This window comes from Saccostrea cucullata, unplaced genomic scaffold (assembly GCF_032062105.1).
Source record: "Saccostrea cucullata isolate Sc308-1 unplaced genomic scaffold, CSIRO_AGI_Scuc_v1 ctg937, whole genome shotgun sequence".
In the NCBI taxonomy this organism is placed as follows: domain Eukaryota; kingdom Metazoa; phylum Mollusca; class Bivalvia; order Ostreida; family Ostreidae; genus Saccostrea; species Saccostrea cuccullata.
Genome location: NW_026927959.1, coordinates 159,808 through 174,867, shown reverse-complemented (window position 1 = coordinate 174,867; position 15,060 = coordinate 159,808). Strand labels below are relative to the sequence as shown.

Below are 15,060 nucleotides of genomic sequence, written 5' to 3'. Positions count from 1 at the left end.
AATTTCTGTGAAATTCTTTCAAAATGCTACTCCTTCTACAGTTTTAGTCTGATTTCAATATAACTTGGCACACAAGTAGACTACAATAAGATACATAATTCTGTGTATCAGTTTTTGATTTCGATGAACGGTGTTGCCGTGGTTACTAAAAATAGAAATTTCTGTGAAATTCTTTCAAAATGCTACTCCTCCTACAGTTTTAGTCTGATTTCAGTATAATTTGGCACACAAGTAGACTATACTAAGATACACAATTCTGAGTATCGGTTTTTGATTTCGATGAACGGTGTTGCCGTGGTTACTAAAAATAGAAATTTCTGTGAAATTCTTTCAAAATGCTACTCCTTCTACAGTTTTAGTCTGATTTCAATATAACTTGGCACACAAGTAGACTACAATAAGATACATAATTCTGTGTATCAGTTTTTGATTTCGATGAACGGTGTTGCCGTGGTTACTAAAAATAGAAATTTCTGTGAAATTCTTTCAAAATGCTACTCCAAATACAATTTTAGTCTGATTTCAATATAACTTGGCACACAAGTAGACTACAATAAGATACATAATTCTGTATATCAGTTTTTGATTTCAATGAACGGTGGTGCCGTGGTTACTAAAAATAGAAATTTCTGTGAAATTCTTTCAAAATGCTACTCCTCGTACAGTTTTAGTCTGATTTCAGTATAATTTGGCACACAAGTAGACTACACTAAGATACACAATTCTGAGTATCGGTTTTTGATTTCGATGAATGGTGTTGCCGTGGTTACTAAAAATAGAAATTTCTGTAAAATTCTTTCAAAATGCTACTCCTTCTACAGTTTTAGTCTGATTTCAATATAACTTGGCACACAAGTAGACTACAATAAGATACATAATTCTGTGTATCAGTTTTTGATTTCGATGAACGGTGTTGCCGTGGTTACTAAAAATAGAAATTTCTGTGAAATTCTTTCAAAATGCTACTCCAAATACAATTTCAGTCTGATTATAATATAAATGTGGCATGCAAGTAGACTGCACTAAGAACATAAAGAGACTTAATCAAGGATCATTATTCTATTTATTGCTGTTGAAAAGTTTCAATTTCCAACTGCTTAAGTACTTTTCTCTTCCTTTGCTATAAGTACAAACCAGTAGAGCTTCAGTCTCGACAGAGACTTCTGGTTTTCGTTCAATCATTCATCGAATCATTATTTTGATGACTAATATCACAAGAATATTCATACCCATATATGGTGGAGAATGCCGAATTCGTTACACGGTACTACCCTTAAATTCTCTATTTAACATTCGTCCTCGGATGTCTATAAATATATACCATGTAACAATCTAAATTAAAGTTGGTTGAACCAAAACCACAATATCTCGATCGTCTGATTATCTCGAAATGCAGCCTTCGGGATATCCAAGTCAAACTGTAAGTTCACGTTATCATAAGCAAATTTTAAATTGTATTAAACAAAAATAAATATGTAAAAACACATATCATTCAATCCAGTACAATACTAATGTCTCAATAAACAAGACGCACTAGTCCTATTTTTAGCTCACCTGAGCCGAATTCTCAAGTGAGCTTTTCTGGTCACATTTTGTCCATCCCCATCTGTCTGTCTTCCCATCTGTAAACTTTTCACATTTTCGACTTCTACTCAGGAACCACTTGGCCGATTTTTATTCAAACTTGTTACAAAGCATTCTTGGGTAAAGGGGAATGAAAATTCTTAAAATGAAGGACCAAGATCCCCTAGAAGGGGAGATAATCAAGAAAAGACAAAATAGGGTGTGGTCATTAAAAAATCTTCTCAGGAACCACTGGGCCAGAAAAGCTTAAACTTATTTGAAGGTATCATGGGGTAGTGTAGTTTCTAAATTGTTCAAATCATGACACCCGGGGGTTGGGCGGGGCCACTATAGGGAACCCAAATTCTTACATGAAATATTTAGGAAACAAGAGGCCCATGGGCCTTATAGGTCACCTGAGCATTATGCAACAACTTTCCAGTGATTAAATTTGAATGTTTTAAGCCAGATGCTATGGCATTCACAATTTTGAAAGAGGCACCATTGATCATCATAACTATACACCTAGCAGTTGCTAAGTTTGGTTGTTCACAGGCAGGGTAGGGGAACAAAAAATGCATTTCAACTAATCAGTAATATTCAGCAATAATCAGTTGTGGTCTTACCACACATGAACCCCTGACCCTTAGGCCTGGATCGAGTGGATCCACACCTTGCACAATTTTTGAAAAGGCGTCCTTGCTTTTAAAAAATATTTGATTATTACCAAGGAGCATGTTTCAAACAATTAATTCATTTTCAGCATATAAGTACAGCCCCCCATCCCATTGGTACCCCTGACCCTGGGGCCTTGAAATTCACAATTCTGGAAGATAAGGGGTCCTTGCTCATCATAACTACATAGGTAGTTCATCTGCTTAATACCTGGGAGCATAGAAGAAAATTTTCAAGGATTTAATATATTTTCACAATATAATCAATAGAGCCCTGCCCTAACACCAGAACCCCTGACCCTGGGGTCATAAAATTAACAATTTTGGTAGAGGCACTCTTGCTCATTATAACTAACTACTTAGCTAGTTTATTTAATACCTAGGAGCATAGAAGAAATTTTTCAAAGAATTCATGTATTTTCAATTTGTAATCAATAGAGTATCACCCTAACACCAGAACCTCTGACCCTGGGGCCATAAAATTCACAATTTTGGTAGAGGCACTCTTGCTCATCATAACTATGCATTTAGTTAGTTTATTTAATACCTAGAAGCAGAGAAGAAGATTTTCAAACAATTCGTGTATTTTCACTATATAATCAATAGAGCCCCGCCCTAACACCAAAACCCCTGACCCTAGGGCCATAAAATTCACAGTTTTGGTAGAGGCACTCTTGCTCATCATAACTATGCACTTAGTGTATTTAATACCTAAGAGCTGAGAAGAAAATTTTCAAAGAATTCATGTATTTTCACTATGTAATCAATAGAGCCCCGCCGTAACATCAGAACCCTTGACCCTGGGGCCATAAAATTCACAAGTTTGGTAGAGGCACTCTTGCTCATCATAACTATGCACTTAGTTAGTGTATTTAATACCTAAGAGCTGAGAAGAAAATTTTCAAAGAATTCATGTATTTTCACTATGCAATCAATAGAGCCCCGCCCTAGCACTAGAACCCCTGACCCCAGGGCCATAAAATTCACAGTTTTGGTAGAGACACTCTCGCTCATCATAACTATGCAATTAGTTTCGTATTTAATACCTAGGAGCAGAGAAGAAGATTTTCAAAGAATTCATGTATTTTCACTATATAATCAATAGAGCCCCGCCCTAACACCAGAACCCCTGACCCTGGGGCCATAGAATTAATAATTTTGGTAGAGGCACTCTTGCTCATCATAACTTTGTATTTAGTTGGTTTATTTAATACCCAGGAGCTGAGAAGTAGATTTTCAAAGAAATAATGTATTTTCACTACTGAGTATATACTTCCTTAGCCCCGCCCTAGCACTAGAACTTCTGACCCCAGGGCCATGAATTTCACAATTTTTTTTAGAGGACGCAATGCTGATTACAATCATGCAAACAGTTTGACTGCTTGATGTCCAGGAATAAAGAAGATTTTTAAAGATTGCATTAATTTTAGTGGTTTTGATCCCACCCCTCAGACCCCATGGGGGCAGGGATCATGAAATTCACAATTTATGTTTTCCTTCAACCATAGATGCTTTGTGCCAAATTTGGTTGAAATTGGTTCAGTGGTTGCAGAGAAAAAGCTGAAATTGTTCAAATGTTAACGGACTACGCACGACGACGGACGAAAACGGATAGCAATAGGTCACCTGGTTACTCAGTTGGCATAAAAACTCCCTCGTCAGGCATAACAAGTTTTAATTGAGAATGGCAACAATCAAAGAACAACTAATGAAATGCTGACCATTCAGACAATCAATTGACCCAAGAAAAAAGGGGGGGGGTGAACTTGTCATGACTACTTTATACAGTTTATTTATTTATTCTAGTATCTGCAAACAACCCTTGCTCTCGAACTCAAAGTGAAATAACTTATAATTATGAATTTATTTTCAACTTGCGGTGCAATCAACTTTACTACCGCCTAACTTATGAAGATACTATGTGTAAATTATGTGAATATTCGTAAATGCTATCCGTAGAAAAAGTCCTCCATGACCCATAACGAGGACAAGAAATAATTCGCAGAATTTCAGGGAAACATATTTAGGTTCATCGAACCATTTTTGAAGAAAACGACTCCAAACATGCACAAGGGATACACAGATAAAAGGATCATCTGGGTTTGCCACCAAGAACCCTTTTAGAAACAACAAAAACTGTCTGAATCAAACCGTGTGACAAACAAACCTGCGTTGACAAAGGCCACAGAAACAACGGTTCCATCAGCCAATACGCCAGCTGAAACACCAGTTCCACATAGATAGGCCGGCTAACCGGAGGCTGTTCGATGAGTCATCATCTCCATCGTCCTCGAGTGGCACTTCGTCCAAGGAATCTTCAGCGAATTCCTTGGAGAGTCCCGACATTTCCGAGCGTGCTGAAGAACCAAAAGTTAGCAAGAACGATACAGCCTTCGAATACCAGGTGGCCAACGTCACAGTGTCGGTATATCATCCTACAGACAAGAAAGAAATAATGCTAAATCGACTGGAGATCCAATAAAAAAGCGTATAGATTTAAGTGTCGGGGATAGGAGATTCAAAACTAGCCGACAAACGATGCAGGACGACCCAAGTTCCATTTTGTCAGCCATGGTGGCCAAGGACTTATGTTCTTGGAGCAATGATACCAAAACATTTTTTCTGGACAGGAACCCTCGGTACTTTGATTGCATATTAGATTACTTGAGATCATCTACTTACAACTCTAAAGTCCTTCCTTATGACAAGTGTATTCTTAGACAGATTCATGAGGAGGCAACATATAACAGGCTAACCGGCCTTGTCCATGCCGTTGAAGAAAGGGTTAAGGGAAAGGCTGTTCCTCTTCAGCCTGGTTTATGGGACGACTGACAGTAGTTCTCTTATTCTGCAATGAACACATTCTTCTCTAGCATAATTGCATGTGCATACATTGTTGTTATGGTGCTTATTACTGTTAATATGTTCATGTAATTGTACATATGTTTTATAATTATGACGTTGACCATTTTCAATTTATTGATTGATTGATTGTACATTGTTTAACGTCCCTCGCGAGAATTTTTCACTCATATGGAGACGCCACCAATTGCCGGTGGAGAGCTGCAAATTTTGTCCTATGCTCGGCACTCAGGGCCATTGAGTAGGGAGCATGTCCTGGAGGCCAACAAGGGGATGGAAAGGCTGAAGGACGTACCAAATGACTTCTACTCAGAGGCGAATGGATTTTGGTTCTCCTTGCATCCCTCTGATTACAAGAAGATTGTACAACCAAACCCCTGGAGAAGCAAGGCGGCCATTCGGGCAAGACTGAAAATGGTCTCCTGGGTGAGGAACAATGGACTGAGCAGCAGAAAACTCAGGGAATTTGGGCAGGGTTGGGAGGAGGGAAGAGGTTCTTCATTAACACCAGAAGAGCACTTTAGACCAAATTAAGTAGAAGAGACAGAAGAAGATCCTACTCCAGTAGTAAAGAAGCCTAGGGGGTATTCACCAACAAAACCCGAGTTTGATGAGAGGTTCACGATCAAGGCTATCAGCTTAGAAGGGGGGTGAATCAGGGTACATGTTACGTCAGAAGAAGACGAAGTGTTCAACATTAAGATGACATCAGAGGCCAGCCGTAACCCCCAGATACTGTCATCAGTGATGAGGAAGTCGCAGAACATCCACCCAGATCCTTTCTTCCAGCTCTCGACCCTGTTTTCTCTTCACCCATTCTATTGAAGGAAATGTCAAGCTGCTTGGGGTAGATGCAAAATTAATAGAATCCATCTGGAAGAGAGCCCCTCCACCTCCCTACATTCCATCCAAACTATCCGCCTGTTTCCTGCAAGAATCTCGGACAGAAGTGTCAAACCAGTGAATTTCCCCGGTCCCAGTATTTGCATCTAGTGATAGTGGTCCTCTAATTGCCATTCCGGTATGTACGATTGAGCAGGATGAAGACTCCCTTCCTGTGACAACGCAGCCTCTTCTTGACTAAAACCCTCCTGCTCCTGAGACTCCTATCCCATCTACCTCTTCTGAGACCTAGGAATCTGTAGAGAAGCCTCTGGACTCCACAACACCCCCCAGCACTGATCTTCCAGACCTCAAGAACTCAGTTCTCTGGAAGTTTGCCTACCCCGCTGCCTTCTGTGCTTCCACCCAGCCATCTGTTTCTTTGATCCTGGAAGAGGAGGCCCCGAGTCAGTTTCCGGTGGAACTATGGAACCTCCAGTCTCCTCTGCTACCTACCAGATGTAGCAGCCTTCATCCATCTCGGGAGAAGAGACATCGGAACACTCTGTTGTCTTCGATCTTGTCACTAAAGAGAGGACCCGTGTTCTTTTGGAATGTAGCGTGATGCCCCTTTTGCCGGCTGCCAGAAGGAATAGACAAGGGGTGCCTCCATTCAATATCTTGCTGGAAGGAACCACAATTACTGATAGCCTTGATCGTGAACCTCTCATCCAACTCAGGTTTCGTTGGCAAATACCCCTTGGTCTTCTTAACCACTGGACAAGGATCTTTCTCTGTATCTACTGCATAATCAGGTTAGTTTATTTAATACCGTGAAGCAGAGAAGAAGATTTTCAAAAATAATGCATTTTCACTATGTAATCAATATCAATAGAGCCCCGCCCTAACACCAGAACCTCTGACCCTGGGGCCATAAAATTAATGCACTTTCACTATATAATCAATAGAGCCCCGCCCTAACACCAGAACCCCTGACCCTGGGGCCATAAAATTCACAATTTTGGAAAAGGCACTCTTGCTCATCATAACTATGTGCTTAGTTAGTTTATTTAATACCCAGAAGCAGAAAAGAAGATTTTCAAAGAATAAATGCATTTTCACTATACTGAATGCATAAATATGGAATGCATGGTTCTCGTTAATTTCTACAGTAGGTGGAGAAAAAGTAGGGGGCACTTCAGACTTGAGGGCCAAAGCCCCGAGTCGAGGGCCAACGGGCCGAGGGGAGTTAGTCCGAGAGGGGGGTTTTCCTCCTTTTGTCAAGCGGGGGGTCCGGGGGTCTTCCCCCTTAAAATTTTTAATTCTTACTTTGCAGGAGGTGGCTTCTGGGACCTATCTGGGCATATTTTGACTTGTTTCATTTGTTCTCAAAATGACACTTTTTAGGAGCCCATTTTGCTATAAAAAAAAATCACAGGAGTAGCACACAGCCTTTGATGATCTAAACTTCCTTGATTTTTGTAATACATGTATGCTGTGAATAGAGATTTTTTCAAAAAAAAAATGTTGCTTTTTCGTAGCCGTTTTTTTTAATTAAAAACATTTACAATGTTTGGATGTATGGGATACTATTTAAAGAGTCTGAGCGTCTGCAGCTTATTAACTAGATATATGTACTAAATATATGTACGCTGTATTGTCACAATTATTAAAAAAATATGCAAGTATAATTGAAATCCATACAGATGTCACCCTTACTATTCTTTGTTAGAAAATAGTGATGCGCCTGTATTTCTATCGGTAGTTAGAATTATCTTACTGTGTCTCGGGACAAGCCCTCACCACAGAATCGTCCCAAAACGAATTTTAAGTATACAAAGGGATTTGCACTGGAAATAACTTCAAAATTAATTACAACAATTTTTTTTTGAGGTTTTGGCACTTAATGAGAATCCTGGTCCGAATGTATTTTACAAGATATGTGTTTTCGATGATCGATTATGAAAAATGATAATTGATCATCAGAATCGGTAGCATTTTTTCTTCAACAATCAATGTTTTCTGATTATTGGTACAGCACTACTGTGTATGGGTATCAAGTAACCAAACTTTTGCATGCTAGGTGTATAGTTATGATAAGCAATGGTGCCTCGTTTAAAACAGTGAATGTCATGGCCTCTGGTTTAAAACATGATGCAAGACCCAAATTCAATTGTTAGAAAGTTGTTACATGATGCTCAGGTGACCAAAAATGCCCATGGGTCTCTTGTATCATGTTATATGACTACACTTAATAAGATGTATAAACATAAAGTATTATAAGGAATGAAAAAATTGAGGAAATCTTTGAATCAAGGTTGACATGATTTTCTTGCACTCTAAACTGTTTATGATAATTGAACAATAATTGACGGGCGTATAATACACTGTATAAAATATGTAGAGGTAAACATTTATGAAGGATGTAATGTCTTACTATCTCATTTTATTAGGGAACATAATAAAAAAATTTTATCAAAATTTTACACTAGCAAATTAATTTCATCAATACAGCTACATGTAATATAATGTTTACAGAATGAGCTTGACTTATCAAATATTCTCATATTCTATTTTTTTTTCAGATTCGAAACAATTTGGATGAGTTTGAGAGAAGTATTACAACATGTAACTGAAGACGAGAAGGCGAAACTTTTTGCCGATTTATCTTATTTTAAAGCTGGAAAAATTTATAAAAACCAAATTCCATGATGTTTTCATCAAATTGATTGATGTATTTACAAGAAGTGATTTGGAATTGTGTTACAGGAATACAGGGAATGGGAAAAACCTCTACAGTTCTGTTTGATGTTTTAGACTGCAGGAGTAAAGAAGACAACAGAATTCATTATGTAGATCTTAATAAAATTGACACAAGGGATAAAATTTAGAAAAATTCTTTTCCTTCTCAGAGAATTTTAAAGCTGGAGATTGTCTCGTGATAGATCACATGACATATTTAACTCCCACCATATGGAGAAAATCCAAAGCATCCTGGAAACATAAAGTTTATTGTGATCCAAACAGGATTCACTGCTTGTCTACATAACGGTGAATTTGACTCAAAGAATTACAACTTGATAATAATATTTTTTGAAAATCTGGAGTGGGTCTTTGAAAGTTTTGGATCAGGGATGAAGGCCTCGCACAGAAAGGAAAAGATGCATATGATATGTTTTTTTTAATGACTCCTAGATTACTTCATACTGTCTTAGACTACATGTATGCTTTTGGAAAAACAGTTGAACAAGCATGGTTACGATATACAAAACAAGTCCAAAGGGAAATTGCTGATTTTAAGGGAAGTGGAAAGAAAGCAGTGTATGACAAATTTATACTTCATACAACTGTTTCACTTGGAATATTCCTGATGAGGGAGAATACGTCTTTACAGAAGCACAAGGGGAGACAAATCGTGATAGCGATCAATGATGTTTTCATCAGAGACCAGAAGAGCTTATGCGATAGTAATGCGTCCGTCGTCCGTCCGTCTGTCTGTCTGTCTGTCTGTCCGTCTGTCTGTAAACAATTTTTCAAAATGCTACTCCTCCTACAGTTTTGGTCTGATTTCAGTATAACTTGGCACACAAGTAGACTACACTAAGATACATAATTCTGTGTATTGGTTTTTGATTTCGATGAATGGTGTTGCCGTGGTTAAAAAATATAAATTTCTATGAAATTCTTTCAAAATGCTACTCCTCCTACAGTTTTGGTCTGATTTCAATATAACTTGGCACACAAGTAGACAACACTAAGATACATAATTCTGTTTATCGGTTTTTGATTTCGATGAACGGTGTTGCCGTGGTTACTAAAAATATAAATTTCTTTTAAATTCTTTTAAAATGCTACTCCTCCTACACTTTTGATCTGATTTCAATATAACTTAGCACACAAGTAGACTACACTAAGATACATAATTCTATGTATCGGTTTTTGATTTCGATAATCGGTGTTGCCGTGGTTACTAAAAATAGAAATTTCTTTTAAATTCTTTCAAAATGCTACTCCTCCTACAGTTTTGGTCTGATTTCAATATAACTTGGCACACAAGTAGACTACACTAAGATACATAATTCTGTGTATCGGTTTTTGATTTCGAAAACGGTGTTGCCGTGGTTACTAAAAATAGAAATTTCTATGAAATTCTTTCAAAATGCTACTCCTCCTACAGTTTTGGTCTGATTTCAATATTACTTGGCACACAAGTAGACTACACCAAGATACATAATTCTGTGTATCAGCTTTTGATCTCGATGATTGGTGTTGGTTTGGCTACTAAAAATAGAAATTTCTTTGAAATTCTTTCAAAATGCTACTCCTCCTACAGTTTTGGTCTGATTTCAGTATAACTTGGCACACAAGTAGACTACACTAAGATACATAATTCTATGTATCGGTTTTTGATTTCGATGAACGGTGTTGCCGTGGTTACTAAAAATAGAAATTTCTGTGAAATTCTTTCAAAATGCTACCCCTCCTACATTTTTGGTCTGATTTCAATATAACTTGGCACACAAGTAGACTACACTAAGATGCATAATTCTGTGTATCGGTTTTTGATTTCGATGAATGGTGTTGCCGTGGTTACTAAAAATAGAAATTTCTGTTAAATATTCTCAAAATGCTACTCCAAGTACAGTTTTAGTCTGATTATATAATATAATGTGGCATGCAAGTAGACTACACTTAGAACAAAAAGAGACTTAATCAAGGATCATTATTCTATTTATTGCTGTTGAAAAGTTTCAATTTCCAACTGCTTAAGTACTTTTCTTTGCTATACTTTGCTATATGTACAAACCAGTAGAGCTTTAGTCTCGACAGAGACTTCTGGTTCAGGTAGACATGAACAGGGTTACACAGGAGGATTTGGAAAACAATTCAAGAATCATTGCTCTGGGCTTACAGGAAGGAGATCTAGTAGTGATAGTACGACATCTGCAACCATATTTAGCAAGTGAATGGCGAAAAGATTGCCTTATATAGTCTTGATAAGGTCTTGCAAAGTGCTAGTAGTGATGAAATTTTTACTCATGTTCCAAAATGGCGGGGCCAGAAAGGAGTTTGTAAAATTATTGGTTCGTGCCCAAAAAAAGGTATTTGTGGTTACTGCCATTAATAGACGAAACTATGGAAACATCATATCGGCCCTCGGAAACCCAGTTTTATGTTTCACAAACATCAGATGATTGGCTTCTTCTCGGGATTTCTTCTAGGAAATTTTTCCATCCAGATCAACAGAACATAGATGACTGTGTACAAAATGTTCCTACAAATCTGAAGGGCCATGAAAAAGATGTTTGTATGGTAGCTTTGTATGTTAGAAAAACTGATATCTTCAACAGACAGGTTTGTTGTGTCCCCCGAGATCCAAAAATATTTGGCAATTAATTACTTTGTATTTGTTCCTGTTAAAGATGATACCGAGGCATGCACCCCTGCTAAGATACCACGACTCAGCAAAAAGCTCGATTCTTTATCTTATCCAAGTCGCTACTGGGGCTACTCACAGGGGAGATACGATTGGTCGAGCTCTGGATCTTGTGAAAAAGGTGTTTTCAGATACTACTACTATTCATGTCGTCATAATTTTTGCAAGAGGTGACGCACTTGCATATCCATTAACAAAGTGTAGCTTTGAGAATATCACCATCTTGAACTTGTATGAGGAAACCTCCTTGAACTTGTATCAGGAAACCTCAACTTGTCTTCAAGAACTCTTGAAGTCTAATAGTCTCTTGCATAACTTTTATTTGCAGTTGGTGAAAAAGAACACAGATTATATTAAATAAAATCTTTCATCAAAATACTGTTTTCAACAAAAGTTGAAATAAAGAGAACTACCAAAAATATTTTTTTCTTTTTTTATTCTTTATGAAAAGAAGTGGATATTTTTAAACATGTAAAAGGCAATTTGCACAACTTAATTGAATTTGAGCATTAAATGAAAGCTTCCAAATTAAAACAAATGCTGGTCAAAATATCTTTTATCCAAATACTTTTTTCAACAAAAGTTAACATACAGAAAATTACCAAAATTATTTTTTTATTAATATTTATTATCTGCTGCTATTTTGTTAAAATGAGACATTTTTTTCCTTGTGAAAATGGAATAATTCTCTATCGATAACAAACCTTAAAGTCTTGGGAAAAAAACTCTTTTAAAAATTGCTAAATACTTACTCATAGTCTTAAGTTAATGGTTGTTTTAACATTTCAACTTGTCTATGAGTCATGAAAATAATGCACATTATTCAAGATCAAAAGTCTATAAAACAATACAGAATAGGAGCAGAACAAACACGGATCTCTATAATATTAGATGTGGAGCAGATGCCATGGAGGAGTGAGCATCCCCTTTTGACCGGTCACACCCGCCGTGTGCTCCTTGTCATTATCAGGAAATAACAGAAAACTCTGATGTCAATTCAGTGTATAAATAGCTAAGTATACTAACAATTAATATGAAAAACTTCCTTCAGCATTTGACTGGATGATAATTATGTGGTTTTTATACACCCGTCTTTAGACGGGACGTATTATGTTATAGGCTTCATGTCCGTCCGTCTCTCCATTCGTGTCGGCTCATAACTTCAACACTATTAGGTCTAGGATTATCAAACTTTGTCAACTGATACATTTTGGGTAGACGGTGTGTCGCGCACAAAGAGTAGGTCGCTCTGACCTTAAATAAAGATGCTATGGCCAAATATGGAAAAATCCTGACCGGCTCATAACTAGAAAACTATAAGACCTAGAGCTATCAAACTTGGCAAAAGTATACATCTTAGGTAGAAGGTGTGTCGCGACCTATTTCAAGGTCACTGTGACCTTTAATTTAAGTGAAATTTTTAAAAAAAACTAAGTCTTTTAAATTTCACAATATTAAAAAATGCAAAAAATATAGTTGTTTCCATATGAAAAAGTGTTAAATCAAGTAAAAACTTTTTTTTTTTCATTATATACTTTACAGCATGATCTGTAACAAATATTAGTATTAAAGAGAGGAATTCAGTTTGTCCCATGGGCATAATTATCAAGTACTGCCAAGAAGAATTTTGATAGCAGAAATTTAATTAGAGAGAAATTAATTGGTTTATGTGAGGAGCTAACTGGTATAGCATCGGTGTTATCTAAACCCCTTTGGGAATTTGGCAAATGGGCAGCCAGTCTGTTGGATTAAAAATACCTCTTGTTGAATAGCTTAAGTTTTAAAATGAATTTCATGAAAAGTAATTAAAACTAATTTGATGTTGCATTGTAAACTAATAATCTGATATTATATAATATCAATTAATTTAAAAACTAATTTTTTGGGGTGGGGTTGAATCAGCATACCTACTTGTCCATATGAATTAAATATGAAACCTGTCCGACATTAAATATAAAAAAAATATCATTGAGTATTTTATATGTTTTAAAAGTGTTTTAGGGTTAGAAGTGCAGATCCATTAATATCTTGGGAGTAATGAGTAGACAAGAATCCAGTCAAAGATTAATTAATGAATAAATAATAATCAATATAGGAAGGCTAGCTGTCTCAATCATTTCTTTAGAACATTTCTGAACAAGCAGTCTTATCCATATCCTTTGGGAGTTAGACAGAAGAACTGGTGGTCAGTTTATAGCATATGCCATTTGATGGCCAGCCTTTAAAACATGAACAAATTCAATTGATGGAAAGTTTTTACATAATACTCAGGTGACCTATGAGGCACGTGGGCCTCTTGTTATAAAAACACAACATAAATAATCTCTCTTCATTTCCGCAAGAATGTTTATGAAAGAAAACAAAAAATTCATGCAAGAAAATAAGAAGCAAAAGTAATGTCAAATACATGTATTCATGAAATTCACCGTCTCTTTCTAAACCTTGTTGATATATATTCTGACCAACATACAGCTTTATTACCTGTTGTGGTGCAATATATTCCCCTTGTGCTTCGGAGACTTTTTAATTTTGTAAAGAACATCATTTATTTTCTGTGTGACCACACAAGGGCCTGCCCAGTTCTTAACGAGTTTCCTGATAGGCCTGATTTGGGGTTGGGGTATAACACCCAAACTGGATCCCCTTCATAAACAATTATAAGGAATGTTTTGTTGTGGAAACAGTGAAAGAATATGTAAGGAACACACGGTTAGTAATACATGTATTTTGAGATGACATTTTAAAATCACGGAGAAATAAATCGATAAACAGCTCATTCTTTTTGTGCGCAATATATATATACAGTTTTTTTCAATGGGTGGCTCTGTAGCTCTCCGGTCTAACAATATGTATTTTTTTCGGAGAGCTACAGTTCTGCAGGTAATTTCAATATAACTTGGCAAACAAGTAGACTACACCGAGATACATAATTCTGTTTCGATGGATGGTGTAGCCGTGATTACTAAAAATAGAAATTTCTGTAAAATGCTTCTCCTCCTTCAGTTTTCGTCTGATTTCAATACCACATGACACAAAAGTAGATTTACTCTAAGATACATAATTCTGTATATCGGTTTTTGATTTCGTTGAACATTCTTGCTGTGGTTACTAAAAATAGAAATATTGTAAAATGCTCTCAAATTACTACCCCAAACACTGTTTTAGTCTGATTTTAATATAATGTGGCATGCAAATAGACTACACAGAGATACATTATTGTCTTTATTGTTTTTTTTATTTTGATGAATGATGTTGTCATGGTAACTAAAATTTAAAAAAAAACTAAAATTTTAAATTTTATTAAAAGCTACTCCTACAGTTGTAGTCTTATTATATATCTTCCCACATATTAATTAAAACAAAAAAGAAGCGATAAACAAGACACGTAAGCTATATAAGTGTTTAATTTTCTTGTGCTAATGTAAACCACATTGGCCCCATACTTATAGCATGGCGGGGTGAATCCCGATTCTCGCTCTGTAAAAATACACATCTGTCTCCTCGGACATTCATTAATACGCATACTTTTGGAGTTCATAGACTCATATCTAGATTTGAAGGATCTTAAGTTAGATTCAGAAAATTACAAAATATCTGTATGTGAAAAGGGGGGTCTACGTACATGTGGCCTTCAGCATATGTTGAGAAGAATTACCGGAACTCCCGACATAGATTTCTTACAAATAGGCAGCAATGACATTT

General features: G+C 36.5%; 1 protein-coding gene and 1 pseudogene across 1 annotated transcript in view; one reads left to right on the top strand and one right to left on the bottom strand.

Moving 5' to 3' along the window:
* The window catches only part of LOC134276000 (uncharacterized), a 226,467-nt gene that overhangs the window by 77,595 nt on the left and 133,812 nt on the right, over positions 1–15,060 (bottom strand). The window lies entirely within an intron of this gene.
* On the top strand, positions 2,787–11,779 carry LOC134275990 (uncharacterized; annotated as a pseudogene).